General features: G+C 39.3%; 1 protein-coding gene and 1 long non-coding RNA gene across 2 annotated transcripts in view; both read right to left on the bottom strand.

The window, feature by feature from the left end:
* ncam2a (neural cell adhesion molecule 2a) overlaps window positions 1-15,849 on the bottom strand; it is a 473,690-nt gene that overhangs the window by 377,945 nt on the left and 79,896 nt on the right. The window lies entirely within an intron of this gene.
* The window catches only part of LOC146642349 (uncharacterized), a 54,778-nt gene that overhangs the window by 10,655 nt on the left and 28,274 nt on the right, over window positions 1-15,849 (bottom strand). The window lies entirely within an intron of this gene.

The raw sequence follows: 15,849 nt of genomic DNA, 5'->3' as shown, positions 1-15,849 counted from the left end.
GTTTGGGGTTGGCACAAAGACTTACAAATCAGTAGAATGGTTACAAGCGCATCCACAGGATCTCTGGCAACTTCCTCCACATAAAACACTCAGAGGTGTCACCTATTAAGACTCCCCTGACACCCAAGGAAATCAGGTTTACGTTTCAGGATAATGTTAACATCAGCCAAGGGCAAGCCATGGCCTTTCGGAGTCAAATTTGTGTTCTACAGGGAAGCAATTCAGCTTTTTTTATAATGGGGGCTGTGTGTCCTTGATAACTACAGTAGAACTCAGCTAAGTATGACTCAGTTTCCCTGAAGGCGAAGTAGCAGCTGATACAGAAAATGACACCAGAATAAGAAGAAGAAATTTCAGGACAAAGCTCAGGTTTGAATTTGAAAGAAAAATTGGATTTAACAGAGACGGATAGAGATGTGGTGGGTAATGAAAAAAAATCTCTGGGTGAGCAGAAAGCAAATATTTTTTTTAGATAAAGAAGGATCTGAGAGAGAGTGAAGATTCTCCATCTTGATTTGTCAATGAAAGAGAGAGAATAAGACAGAGGTTGAGGGAGTAGGGAGGCAGAGGTGATTACGCAGTCCTTCCACGCTCAGAGTGACGTGCCACAGACACCCATCAAGGAGTTCGTTGGCAGAATGCATTAAGTATTAACATGTTGCTGCAGTGCAATAAGACCTCTCCAAAGGCCTCTGCACTACATGCTAATTTCATTACTGCAGCTATGCAAGAGAGACATCTTTGTATGGAAATGAGGACGCTCAGTCTAAGTAAATTACAGCTCGTGCCTGCCGAGTGTGTGATTATGGATGTATGGTGTTTTTGCTGTAACACTCATTCAAATGTGTAAAGCATTTTGAGTTGAGTTGGGCATTGAAACCATACAGGAATACTCAGGGTTTAAAGATAACTGCAGAATAAACTGTTAGATATCTATTAGATTTCAAAGCTTAAACCTTAAATCCTGACAGGGTTTGGTGTAAAAAGTAAAATGGCATATGGCACATGACTGAAATGCTACACAATATTTAATATATTATCAATATTTTAGGGAATATGCTGACCTATGAGTCATTCAAGCATAAAAACGTAAGGGAAGTCAATGTCAATGTCATTCCCAAAGAGCTATTAGCCAAAAACTTAGCCAATGTCAGCATGGTGTGCAGTGTGTCCTATATATTTTTGAAAGATCACATCTGTCCTGGACAACTCTAGGACAAAACAGTGGCTATAAACAGCCACAAGTAAAACATTGTGGAGGCACTGTCACGGTTTGGGACAGAATTTCAGAGAGTGGAGTTTGGGATCTTATCAAAATTTATAGAAATATTAATGCAATTATTAATGTTATCATCTGGAAAGTGTGAGATTGGCAACATCTTTATGTCTCAGCATGACAATTATGTCAAACACACTGCCAATGCAGTAAAACAGTTTCAAATGTCCTTAAAGGACCCTGGAGAACTGTTCCTGAAGATTGCATAAAGAAATTACAAGAACGTTTGCTTAAAAGAGTTCAGACAGAGTTGAAGGATAACTGTGGTTGTATCAGATACTGGCTTTCATGCATGTCAAAACTGTCCTAATTCTGTTTTTGGCCTCATATACTGTATATATGTGTATCCATGCATGTTGAATGTTCGATATCAAGAAATGAGGGGCAGGCCAAGACTTGTGCACAGTAATCTTTAAATCATGCCAGACATTTCTTTACACAAAATGAACAAATTGTTGCATTTGGAGTGAAAACTTAACAAACTTTGGAAACTGACAAGAATTAAGCTGACAGTCAATCAGTTGGCAGCCAGATTAGGTTCTATTGATCTCCACAAGGGAAACTAGTTGACTAATCAATATCCAGTGATTGTTTTTAAATCACAAGTCACGGTTTTGTTTTTACTGGCCGCTTGGTTAGATTTAGGAAAGAACTGTTAGAAACATTTCTTGGGTACTGGGATGATGAGTCCAGTTACAATATTTAACTGGCAACCTTAAATGGGATTACAACTGTAATCCCTTGCTAAGGTTTTGCCTGTACACTGTTCATTTTAACCACCTTTAAAAAATCAAGAAGTCACGTGTATGGAAACAGATGTCATCAAAGACCTTTTTTTTAATTACTGTGGGGCATCTTGGTAGCCTTAACCAGTCACTTATAAAAAAAACATCTTAATGAAGTATGGTTTGAACTCTGCTCCTTGCAATTTCCTTTAAAAGTATTGTTGATTAATCAGGGTTCAACAATAATAAAACCAGACGTTTTTAATAACCTTGGTAGTTACATTCGTTGTTATTGCCAGAAGCAATCCAGCTACAACATACAGCCTACAAAACCTGATAATATTCAAAAGCCACTGGCGACACTGGAGGACTTTAATTTCCTGAGTAAAGACAGCGTATACTGTATCTTTTAAGATATAGCATTAGCATTTTCTAACTAATTCGATTTTATATCAGTATGAGCCACCATTTACATGTAAGTTAATGACGTAAACCTGCTGGTTTTAGATGGCAATGTCACCTTGACATGAGATGAAGTAAAACTGCAACACTTTAAAAATATTTGTGTATTAAGTGTGTGGATTTCCATTTAATGGCAGACGTAGAATTTACTTTTTGAAACTTGAAATTACCGGTTTAAACCCAAAAACTGCAAATGCAAGACAGACTGATGACAAATAAGTGCAAACTGTAGAAGATGTTACAAACCTACACAGTTGATGCTTATATAGTGTTGATATTTTTCCATACTTTCTAATTCATTCGCTCTCTAGACCTGTCTCTCACAGGCAAACGGTCTCATTCACACAAGTCAATGAATCAATCCCTCCTTCCAATTCCTCCAACTAAGCCGTTGATGCCAATTTTCCGTTATAAGTCAAGTGGGAGTTTGACTGACTTATCTTGCAGCTGTCATGGTTATATTTAATAAATGAGACTTTGTTTTGTAGTTTGCGTAAGAAGCCGTGGATCTTCCAGTACTGTAAAGATGTGTTAAGAAGTCATTTAGTTAAGCATGGGACCTTAAAATTCTCTATGTAAGATGTGAGGGAAAATCCCAAAAGAGTGAGTCGACTTGCTTCCAATAGACATTCTTTCATAAATACTCAAAGAACGAGCAACTTTACCTTGAAATAAGTTAGGCTTTTCATATGAAGACTTTGTTGGGATGTGTTTACAGTAATTCCATGAGAAAGGAGATTTATTAGAGGCAGACAGAGAAAAGTTTGAAATCTTTGAATGGGTCACAGAATCACTATCGTCATCTTAGCTAGTGATTTTTTTAGTTTACTGTAAGTTGATGGGTCTTGGTTGAGCATTATACTTTCATGAAGAGACTGTAAATGGTCAGTGGCCCTCTAATGAACTGGTTTCAAGTCTTATTGTAACAGCCAACAAGATATATCTATATATATGACAAATACTCCTAAGGCCTGGGTTTATTAACATGTTAAATATAATATAGCCATCATATCTGTGGTTAGCCTAGTGATTAAACAGATAGTGACTGCAACCAGTCATATTCCCAATTCCCTGAGCAATGGTAAAATGGTAAATGGCCTGTATTTGTGTAGCGCTTTACTAGTCCCTAAGGACCCAAAGCGCTTTACACATCCAATCATTCACACACTGGTGATGGCACGCTACATTGTAGCCACAGCCACCCTGGGGCGCACTGATAGAGGCGAGGACACTGGCGCCACTGGGCCCTCTGCCCACAACCAGTAAGCAGCAGGTGAAGTGTCTTGCCCAAGGACACAACGACCGAGACGGTTCGACCTTCCAATTACAAGGTGAATTCCCAACTCTTGAGCCACGATCGCCCCATTTTCCACCAAGCTAGTTGCTTGGTGAAAAATGGTCACACCAAAAATGATCTTAAAGAGGTATACAGTATTGCAACAAAAATGTCTTGCAATTGCTTTGGTTGATAGTAGATTGCTGCAGTTCCCTATAGTTTGCATTTAAAAGGTGACTTGCAAACACTCATTAAGTGGTAGACAAACTGGAAAAATATAACAGTGTATCCATACAAACAGCAAAAGTTGCACCTTTTAAAGCATGTTGGTTGCAGTGTTAAGGTACAACTTTTACCTTGAAGGCAAATATTCCCCATTTTCAGTCTGCATTGCACTTCTTTAAGTTTTGCTACTGCTTGACAAGTGTTTGACAAGTTGCCATTTTCTACACGTGCTACAGTGGACCATGAAAATTTACCAGCAACCAAAACTGTTTTGGTTGCTGGTAAATTTTCCAAGGTTTTAGGTGAAGGACCCTCTTTGCAACAAATTTCACCAACCATTCTCTAGGACTGTGTCATGGAAGCCTTATCGAACACGAGATTATCCACATCAAAAAGTATTTCAATTTCATTTTTTAGGGGAAAAAGATACCGAAATATAGCCAAAATGATTTGAGCATTATACGTCAAAGTGTTAGATTGTTTTGAAAAATACACTTGAACTGTTTCCACTGTGAGCTGAGAGATTTATAGACAAAGCATTTTCTTTAGAGACTGTGCAAACATTTTTCATATATTCTGACTGCCTGACAGTAAACTAGAGTAGCCACGGTTATAGCTCATGATTTATTTTTGATTTGAAAAGATCTGAGATACATTGGAGGGTTTTTTTTTTCCAACTACAAAAAAGAGATTTAAATCAAACAACTTTTTCTGTTTGTGTCAACCAGCAAATAAAAATTAGGATCAATAAAAAAGAAGCACACAGCAGACTAAACACAAAACGATTATGTCAGCCACCATTTCACTGCTTACTAAATTGTCATTTGTCGATTGTTCACAACAGTCATCACCAGTGCTCCCACACAAAACCTCATCGGCATGTATGCCACTCATCACTAGAGTGCCATTCAAATGCAAATAAGCATCGGGGTATTTGTAGCTGTGTCAACTCCTAGTTTTTATAGCTGACCAGGTGTATAAACACTACACAGGGTCGCAGTCTATTTTTTTCTCTGTTAGTTTGCTTTGTACTTTTTAATTATTGTCATTTTTAACTGTTGTTGAACTGCACAGAAACACTTTATGCTCTTGTGGCTGATATTTGATTCAACCAGCATGCACTAAATTAAGTGTAACTATTTCATTTCTTACCTGTGCAAGGACCACAACATTTTCCGTTTCACTGTTACAGTATTTTTGGACCATAACTATGAAAGTGACAAATGAGTGGGGGACCTTGTTAATTGGTAAAGACACGGGTGGGATGCCAATATGCTAATAGGAATTATCAGTATTTAAGGCTGCAGTAGAAGCTTTGAAAACACCTGACAGCAAAAATTTTTCTTCCTCTGTTGGCTTAAGGCCACTGCATGGTCCAGCAGAGCAACATAAGAGGCCCCAGTGGGACAAATCTGTTTTCAAGGCAGGTCAGGTCTGAATACCCAATGTTGTTGGCAAGTGACCACCAAGGTCTTTCCAAAATGGAGGCCAACGTGTCCTCCAGAGATGGCAACACACGCTTATATAATATCTGCTCTCCCTGAGTTGAGGGTAGTGGCAGAATTGTCCTGCCTGTAAGCATCATCACGTATACTGTATTTGTAATGTCTTTGTTGTTCAGTCTCATTTTTTGATTTCATTCCTCTTCTACCACCATCAGTGATCACTTTAACAAGGCTCTAGAGAAACATCTGAACTCTAACCAGGAATAAACTCCTTTGAATATTCAACTCCAAAACAAAAGGATGCTAACATTGATCTATTTTTGCCAGATGGGTCTGTTTCCCAAGACATTAGCCACAAGAACACGTTAAGCTAACAATACAGCAAGAGTGTTCAGAAGTTTCTTTTGGAGTCTTTCTGCCCCCAAATGGTGGAAAATCATTTTCTGTACTGACAATATTTTTTTGTTAGCGCTACTCTGTTGTGTTTGATGTTGGACTCTGGCAGCTTGTGCCTGTGGGTGTATGGGTTTATGATCAAAGGTAAGATTTTGAGATTTTCAGGCCCAGCCTTTGCAGGAGGGGTAAGCTCTACAATGACATTTTTCTCTCCAATCTTAGAATCTGCACCCAGCATGCCATGTCCCCATTTATCGGGCTCAGACATTTTTGAAATGATTGGCAATTCTTTGTTTAAAATAGATCTCTTGAATTTGCACAGCACAAATTTTTGGGTGGCTTTTTTTTTTAGATTTAATACCATACAATATTTCCATATCACACACTTTTCAATAAATATGCTTGTTTCCTGACACTGGTTCTTAGGCCACCTCCACTGACTTCTTTGAGAATTTACTCAGAGAGAAAATCTCACTCTCTACTATTTCAGGGCCTTTCTCTGACACATTTAAAAAAATGGTTGCATGGGGGTAACAGTATCAGCTACATCCTTCATGGTAAATGGCACAGGAAATACAGGAGTTCACTTTTCAGCCCAGTTTTCTCACATGACTGTAGGACTTCACTATTATAGCAAAAAAATTGTTTTGATTATTATTGATTACCATTATGTATCACGATCATTCAATGATTTCTGCGAGAAAAATGTTTTAAACACACTGTCACATAGACATAACATTGCATTCACACTCATGTGGCGCACCATTCCTGTTAATGTATAAATCTTGGTATCCACATTAATTTGATCCTGTTTATTATCATAAATTCACTACATCTCTTAGAACGAAAAAAGTGAAAAGATAAAAAAAAAAGATAACTTATTTTAAATCACCAGGGCACTGCCTTCACCTTTACACTGTGCCCTGTTCCTGTTTATTAAAACATCTCTGCAGGCAATGAAGTCGTTTATTCAGCTGACCTTAGTGCATCTCGTAGAAGCAAAGCATTTCTTTATATAAAATATAGTCTTTGACAGTCACTCCTGTCATTGTAGCTGCATGCTATACGTGAATAAACTTATAGTAAACTATTAGTCCCCCTTGCATACAGTGTAGCCATAGCCTCGTCACCATATGAGGGGATAACATATCATTTGTCCATCAAGTTGACTGTTTTCCCAAAGCTTTAGTGACTCAGCATGTTTGCTGGACAGATCTTTGCCCGGCTGGAAAGCAGTTGTGTTGGTGGTTTCAGGCATCTGTGTGAAAACATACAGCCTCACTTTTTGTTCTTTTTCTTGGGTACTATGCACAAATTATTCTGCTACTTGTTTGTGTTTTCAGATGGGTAAATAAGTTGTGGTTCAGACAAAACACTACAACACTCTGCATTTTCTTCTTGACAGATAGATAGATAGAAGCATTCATCAAGGCCAAAAAATTACCTTTGTAAAAGTAAGGAAGAGATCAGAGAAACACCCTTCAACCTTGTTGCATGTTGATGTTGCACATTCTGTCCACCAGAGGGAACTCTGTGCTATGTGTAGCCACAGCTGCCCTGGGGCAGACTGACAGAAGCTAGGCTGCCATATCGCGCCATCGGCCCCTCTGGCCAACACCAGTAGGCGGTAGGGTAGATTTATTATATTACACTATATTATCCAATATTATATTACATTATATTATATTATGTTATATTATATCCCCTTTCACATTAGAGCCACAACAGGACCCACTAGAACATGGGAACAAGTAAAAGTGAAATATAAGAATATTCTACAGAATGGTAATATTTATCACTTATATTGCTTTTCGTCTCTTGGAAAGAGAGCCTGAAATAATCTGTTTGTTTGTTCATAACAGCAACCAAGAAAAGGGCAGAGCAAACAAAGACAGGTGGTGGTCCTGCACCCCCTCGTCAACAAGTTGGTTAAGTAAATAATACCCTCACGGGAAAATCGATATCTCTCTATGAGCACACTGTCGCGCTGAGCTAAAGGATCCTGTCTATCCCGCAATATACGCTGAATTCTGAGGACTCTCCTTATCAATCTTGCACCTTCCGCAATGGGTTGCTCGCGTAAACGGACAGGACATGGCTGCGACAGACTTCCCAAATCCACCTTTGTTTTTATAGCCGTGGTCTCTCATCTTGATTACACGAAGTAATTTGCAATTGCTACTCTGAAATATGAATTACATCTGTAATAATCACATACATGTAATAGAATGTTAATAGTACATTTCCCTTTTTTAGGAAATGACCTGTATGTATCTGTGTGAAATCAATAAATGGATCAAGTGCTGCATTATCTTTGGTTACATTGGTGTTATTTATTTATGGTGAAACAGTGGTGGAATATCGCTGTTGCTTTCGTATAAATGAAGCGGACATACCTGAGTGGCCGCGATCTAATCCTGTTTACATAAAGTAAGCCTGCTCCCGAGCAGGTTTACGCTTACGGCTCTGTTGCTACGACAGCAAGTCCCGGATGAGCTTCGGGGAACCGAACGATCCAAGATCACGCGAAATCGTCAACAATCAAATCCAGCTAACCTACTTAGCGAGGTACGAAGAACAGGCCCCTGATCACAGCAGGGTTGTGCATAACACAAAGGAGTAATTCACAACTTGTGTATTTCTTTTGGCAATTTTTACCTTTATTGGATAATGAAGATCAACAGGACAGAGAGAGACATGCAGCAAAGGCCCACAAGGTTGGATGTGAACTCATGCTGTTAGCTTTCTGGCTTCAATCACTGCCCTAAAGGAGCACCTCTAATCCATGCACTGTTGTGACAGCAATACGCTTATTTTTAAACTGCGCACTGTCATATTATGTTGAGACTGATAAGAGCAAGTAGGGAAATTTGATTGTTTGTTTGAGTGAAAGAAAACACAAAAATAAGCTTTTGTGTTGGATTTTCAGCTCACCAAATAATGTTTTGAGTCATGCTGTACATCAGTCTTTTAACATAGTATTATGACATTCAGGAAACTTGAACCTGCACGATGCAGAGAATAGCCGTAGTTGGCACATGCAGGCAAAGGACTGCATGTGCCAATCACGGCACACGAGAACTTGATTTGCTTTTACTTTGCATTCACACATTTTCTGTGTTGTTAGAAATTCTAGTAATCGTGCAGCCCTGACTGACTGTCAGTCGCAGACACATTTATTATGTGCCGAAATAAAGCAAACAATAAAGTCAGGTTGGAAAGAATCTACTTTATCATTTTGATTGCGTATTTCAGTCACTCTCAACTCCAGAGAACTGCTTTGTCTTCACAGAAAATGACAAAAGCACATTGGTGAAAACCATTTTAAACCAATCAATTTGAATCCATTTAAAAAAAAGGAAAGAAAGACACATTTTTTTCCTGTAAAAAGCTGAATACAAGACTTAATTGTGTCATAAATATTCTCCTTCTCACTCACTATTTTTCCAGGAAAATGAATCTTAACAGTCGACTACACAGTAGAGCGAAGAATTACACATTAGAGTGAAATGGCTTAACCTACAATAGCTGAAAGTTTCGTTTCCCTTGAGGTTTTCTCCTTTTATACTAGGAGGTGCTGCGGGGGCTTTATTTCGGAGAAAAACGTAGTACTTTAAGGTCGCAGCTAAAAAACTGCCAGAGAAGAAGCTACACTGAAGGCTTAAGCAAAAGTCTAATTTTCAGGTGCATTTGAAGGTTGTGCCTCAACGTTTTTCCCCGGCACAATGTCATCTTAACTTTTTGTTCACTACCCAAAGACGTTTCTAAAGTCTGAGTGCATACGTCTAAGTTGAGTTTTTTCCCTTTTCTAACCCCTTCACGTGCAAATTCAATAAAAGCGGCAATGCAGAATGATCTAGAAGACACAATAAAGATGGCGTGTTTGCAAATTGATGACAGAAAATGTGCAGTGGCTCACTTAAAACATTTGTTTTTAAAAACATTGTCCTTTATTTGAAGGAGAGCCCAGTTTCAGATCAGGATAACTGGCTTTAATAACCTAATTTCTTCACCAGTGAAAGAGGCAGGTGTAAATGAGAGACACTGCCAATCTGTCACACACATTTAATTACTCTAGTAGGCCATTATGATTTAATAACAGCGATGCTTTGGCCCTTATGCTCTCAGAGGTCCTAATTTTACTTGTCACAGCTCTGACTTTATTGCACGGGGATGCTTTCTAAACAGTATCTTAAGTGAAAAGCAGGGAAAGCTGATTCATTTTGAGATCTGGATGGCATAAAAAACAATCCAGATCTTCTGGATAATACCTCATGGAGGGGAGGAAAACACAGGAAACAGTGAGTCAGCACTCCAGCTCATGTGTGAAAATCCTTCCCCCCTAAACACCAGCTGGGTGTAGGAACCGGCTGTCAGCAGAGGCCTCGGCAGAAAACATGCTCATAACCCGGAGGTCAATGATGTAGAGGCAAACTTTAACCGATTCCCCCCATGGGAACCATTAACAAGTAATTTCATCTCATTTGTGTACAAGTGGTCTGTGAATTAAACACCTGCCAAGCACCAAATGCCCCGGACATTTGTCTCAGTGGATTAATCAATAAGGGTAACAGTAACTTAATGTACAAAAACATTTCTGCATCATGTTAATCAATCCTTAGTGTTGCCTCTTTAAAGTACAACTTCACAGCAGTAATCATCTCAGGGCACTTGAGTGAACGAGAGGAGAGCGGAGGAGAGGTGATCAGTGCATCATAAGAAGTCTGCCTTCAGCCTAACTGTATGGTGCATATCTGACGAATGGTTCAAATCCACCTGATCTTGCTAGTGGCTTTATCAAGAGGGAAAGTTTGAAGCCTGATGATAAACTAGTCTGCCTCTTGAACCTAAACTGGGAGCTGGTTCCACAGGAGCGGAGCCCCCACAGGGTTCAGTGCTAGGACCCATTCTGTTTACATTATACATGCTTCCCTTAGGCCATAGGTGTCAAACTCTGGCCCGCGGGCCACATTTGGCCCACAGCCTAATTACATTTGGCCCGCGAAGCCATACCAAATTACTATCAGAGCTGGCCTACTGGTATTATACAGCTAATATATATATTGTTTAGTATTAAGCTTTGCTTGTTCCATATTCAGTTTTTCAGCAAAACGTGTTTGAGTCCATAAGAAAAGATTCATTCTTATATCTGGAGGAATAAATATATTTCAATAAATATTAACGTTAGCCCGCGACTTTGTTCCAGTTTTGAATTTTGGCTCACTGTGTATTTGAGTTTGACACCCCTGCCTTAGGCAGTATCATTAGAAGACATAGCATACATTTTCACTGCTATGCTAATGACACCCAGCTCTATCTGTCCATGAAGCCAGATAACACACACCAATTAGTTAAACTGCGGGAACGTCTTAAAGAAATAAAGACCTGGATGGCCGCTAACTTTCTGCTTCTTAATTCAGATAAAACTGAGGTTATTGTGCTCAGCCCTGAAAATCTTAGAAATATGGTATCTAACCAGATTCTTACTTTGGATGGCATTACCTTGGCCTCCAGTAACGCTGTGAGGAACCTTGGAGTCATTTTTGACCAAGATATGTCATTCAACGCACATATTAAACAAATATGTAAGACTGCTTTCTTCATTTGTGCAACATCTCTAAAATTAGAAATATCCTGTCTCAGAGTGATGCTGAAAAACTAGTTCATGCATTTATTACTTCTAGTCTGGACTACTGTAATTCAAAAGCCTTCAGCTAATCCAAAATGCTGCAGCAAGAGTACTGACAGGGACTAGAAAGAGAGAGCATATTTCTCCTGTTTTGGCTTCCCTTCATTGGCTTCCTGTTAAATCCAGAATTGAATTCAAAATCCTGCTCCTCACATACAAGGTCTTAAATAATCAGGCCCCATCTTATCTTAATGACCTTGTAGTACCACATCACCCCATTAGAGCACTTCGCTCTCGCTCTGCAGGCCTACTTGTTGTTCATAGAGTATTTAAAAGTAGAATGGGAGGGAGAGCCTTCAGTTTTCAGGCCCCTCTTCTGTGGAACCAGCTTCCAGTTTGGATTTGGGAGACAGACACTATCTCTATGTTTAAGATTAGGCTTAAAATTTCCTTTTTGCTAAAGCTTACAGTTAGGGCTGGATCAGGTGACCCTTAGTTATGCTGCAATAGCCATAGGCTGCTGGGGGACTCCCATGATGCATTGGGTTTTTCCTTTTCAGTCACCTTTCTCACTCACTATGTGTTAATAGACCTCTCTGTGTGAATCATACTTGTTATTAATCTCTGTCTCTCTTCCACAGCTTGTCTTTATCCTGTCTTCCTTCTCTCACCCCAACCGGTCGCAGCAGATGGCCACGCCCCTCCCTGAGCCTGCTTCTACCGGAGGTTTCTTCCTGTTAAAAGGGAGTTTTTCCTTCCCACTGTTGCCAAAGTGCTTGCTCATAGGGGATCATATGATTGTTGGGTTTTCTCTGTATGTATTACTGTAGGGTCTACCTTACAATATGAAGCGTCTTGAGCTGACTGTTGTTGTGATTTGGCATTATATAAATAAAATTCAAATGAATTAAATCGAATTGACAGCCTCAGCTCCGCCTTCCATTCTACTTTTAGATGAACTAGATCTCTACACTGAGAAAAAAAATGCTCCTAATTTCACAGAACAGAAAAAGTCAGTTTACTTGTCATGTCATGTCCAAGTAATGACTGCATTATCAGGTCTGTAAGAGTCAACCTGTGTCCACAGACATCCAGTCTAAGACTGCTAACCTGACGATCATCATCATCGTCAGAAAAGTGTCCAATTGTTGGATCTTTATTTAGATAGCTAATTATAATGACACAAAACCCTGCCAGACTTATGCAATTGGAATTCTTCTTCATACAACAGTTGTGTTCAAACCCAACATGTCATTAAAATCTTTATTCTAATTAGCTAATTTCAGTTGCTTAATTTCAGTTTAGCACAACAGTCACACTTATTGACAGTTTTAATTCGGTTTTGTTAGCGTTGAGTCTGGCACCTGTTTAGCTCATTGAGTGCACAGGAGCCTCTTAAATGACCACAGATTACGTCTTCTGTGTGCACTATTCCCTCTTTTAAGTAGGATTAAAAAGCAAAAAGTATCAGGTAATTAATAAGAAAAAGTTAAATCAAACATTAGATGACTTTGAAAAATGACTTCAAAAACATCTTTTGTGTTTTTGTTTCTTTTTCTTTCTTTATCTTGGAACCCATTTGGAAAAGCTCAAGCTTTAGCTTGGTAGTTACAGCTTAGAGACATTTTTGAAGCACATGTGCCAAAAAATTTGAAGCATCATGTTAGTCTCTGATCCCATTCTCCCCTTCCTCCAACATTTCCTGTGATCTCTTCAATGACAGCTATCAAAACAAAGACCTGAAAACACTTTCAAAAGGAAAACCGCCAAAAGTCAGAATTTTGAGCTTTGCAAATGAAAAAGAATGCAAATATTGGCCTGTCACACAAAACTATTTTTTTCTAAACAGTCTCTTTTATTTATTTTCTGTTTCTTTTGATGAATTTTCATATTTTTCACATTGTAACAAGCGAGTTAACCAATAAACATCAATCAACGATAAATTACATGTTGCATTTTTCTGCAAGAAGGTGCAAAGTGAGATCAAGTATAGAGAAATAATGGATAAGGGTGAAAAGTGCTCCAGGCACCGCTTACCTTAAATTATATGCTGTTTTTTCATATCAGAGCATTTCAGTAGAAGAGGAGCCCAATGAGACAAGCGTTCCCAAAACATTTCCAAGGATATTTGTTGTTAAAGCCAAACTGAGTATCTGTTGGCATTTTGCTGGTGCCAAGTTGATAAAGCATAGAAACAAACATAATCTCCTCTATAGGTTTCTGTCATTGTAGCTTTAGTTCTAAGTAAATAAGGCAAAACTGAACGGATTTCACTAGGGGATGTGAGGCACCCACTTTTAGAGCCCTTGTGTTTGACTGCCTGTGTCTGTGCCAGAGAATAAGATATTTCAAAAACACATATAACAAAATATCTCATTTGCTTGGTGTTCAGCATCCCCTATCTGGACTGAAAAGACAGGAAATGACAAAGAAAAGCTTGAGAAAGAAATCATTCGTCTACTTCCCTTTGTGGGATCGAATTGGGTTTTGACAAAAATAACCTCGCTTTCTACGCTGTAGTCTTTTTTCACCCCCGTCACATTTGCTGTATAACTAAATGAGTGGGTTTCGGTAAAGTGTGCACATTGTTTCAAGGGATTACATGTTTCGTAACAGAAAGTAAGGTAAATCTCAGAGTTTTTCTTTCCACGGCTTCAGTAGGAGCTCACTTTGTTGTCTGCTGTTCACAAGTTTGTCCTGAACGCAAAGTTGCTAAAATCAGTGAAACCACAGAAGTTTGTGAAACTGCACAGTGCACTTCACCTCTGTCAGTGAGTCTGTGGGCCGTCCAGCTGTGCTCTGTGTTTGTCTGTGTGCACCCAAGCATGTTATGCTCTAACTTATCTTCATGCATGTGTCTTCTTTCACACCCTTGGGGGGTTGAGGAGGAGGAGGGGGGGGTGGACTGAGTACAGTGACTCCATCATCGATCGATTTCACTGGATGATTCGTCTTCATTAACGCTGAGCAGTATTAAAGCAATCCCCGCGGATGTGTGAGAGACGAGAGCGAACGAGGGACTCTGGGATTCGATGCGCTGTGTGCCACCGAATTTGCCGACTCATCTCAAATGCAAAGAGGGGGTCAAAATGCTGCCAGGCGCCATATGGCTGCACGCTGACAATAAAGACAGCCATGTCTGGGCTTGTTTTGGAATTTATTTGATTAAAAACCACTTTAAATAAAGTTTAAAAGACCTGAGAGATGGATGGAATTGAATTTTGCTACTTTCCTTTCAATATTTAACATCACCTGAATGATAAAAATGACAAATTATGATACTAACAAGCTTCTTCCGTTATAGCCTAATAGCACTTTTAGCTGTAGCCCTGGGCTCCACACTTATTCATGAATGCATCGTGCATATTTGTTTAATGCTTACAATGAGCTAATGGATACTGCATTAAAGCTAATCAGGAAATAGAAACATCCACAGATAAACACCATAAATCCATGAAAGCAGCCTGAGGTCGTAGGGTTGTCAATAAAATCCATACCCAGATACTACCTGATCGTAACGTTTACTGGTTTTGGTAAATGGCACGTGTACTGATTCCCATATAGCGCTTTTCTCCTCTACTTGGGCACTCAAAGCACTTTATACATTCACATTATACATTTGTATTAGTATCATTATCAACACTGCTGTCTTTGCCACATCCTGTTGACACATAGCTTCACAAAGCACCCCAAGAAGAGAGGTGTTCACAACACCCGGGCTTGCTCAGCATGGCAAGTGCTACTGCTAGTGTCTTGCATACAAAACAAATGACCAAGGAAAGGTCTTAAACTTATATGCGAACAATACTGTAAACTGGAAGTAATGAAGTCGAGGAGCATAGAGAACTTAACATCTTCAAGCTGTGATCTTTGGGATAGCTCAGGTGGTAGAGCCGGTCCTCTACTAATCAGAAAGTTGGTGGCTTGATCCCCATGTGCTCTAGTCTGCATGCCTAAAATCCTTGGGCAAGATGTTAACCCCAAGTTGCTCTCTAATAGATCCATTGGTGTAGAAAGAGCATAGAAAAAGTGAATGGGTGAATAAGGCAAGTTGTGTAAAGCACTTTGAGTGCTCAGAGTAGAAAAGCGCTATATCCTCCTGAGAACTGAGGAAAAAAAATCTTCCCATTGAACTTTTTGTGATTTTCTGTCTCTTTGGAGCTAAAAGAGGCCACCCAAACACACGAGACATCAAGGGAAAGCCCAGGATGCCCTCTATTTACCAAATCAGGACTTAGTAGAGTCCATTACAAAGGACATAAAATTATAGGCTGCTTCTCAGGAGAGCAAAAGAACCAGTCCATTTACCATTTATCGGGAGTTTAGAGACCTCTGTAAAACCTCCCGTTTAAACCTAACCATGCAAAAAGTGAATCACACATATGTGCATGCAAATCTTATTTTGTGGTTTGGCT

Source organism: Rhamphochromis longiceps, linkage group LG23 (assembly GCF_057381845.1).
Source record: "Rhamphochromis longiceps isolate RC_006_pf linkage group LG23, R_longiceps_female_GT1.1, whole genome shotgun sequence".
NCBI classification, from domain to species: domain Eukaryota; kingdom Metazoa; phylum Chordata; class Actinopteri; order Cichliformes; family Cichlidae; genus Rhamphochromis; species Rhamphochromis longiceps.
This window is presented reverse-complemented; position numbering and strand designations above follow the sequence as displayed.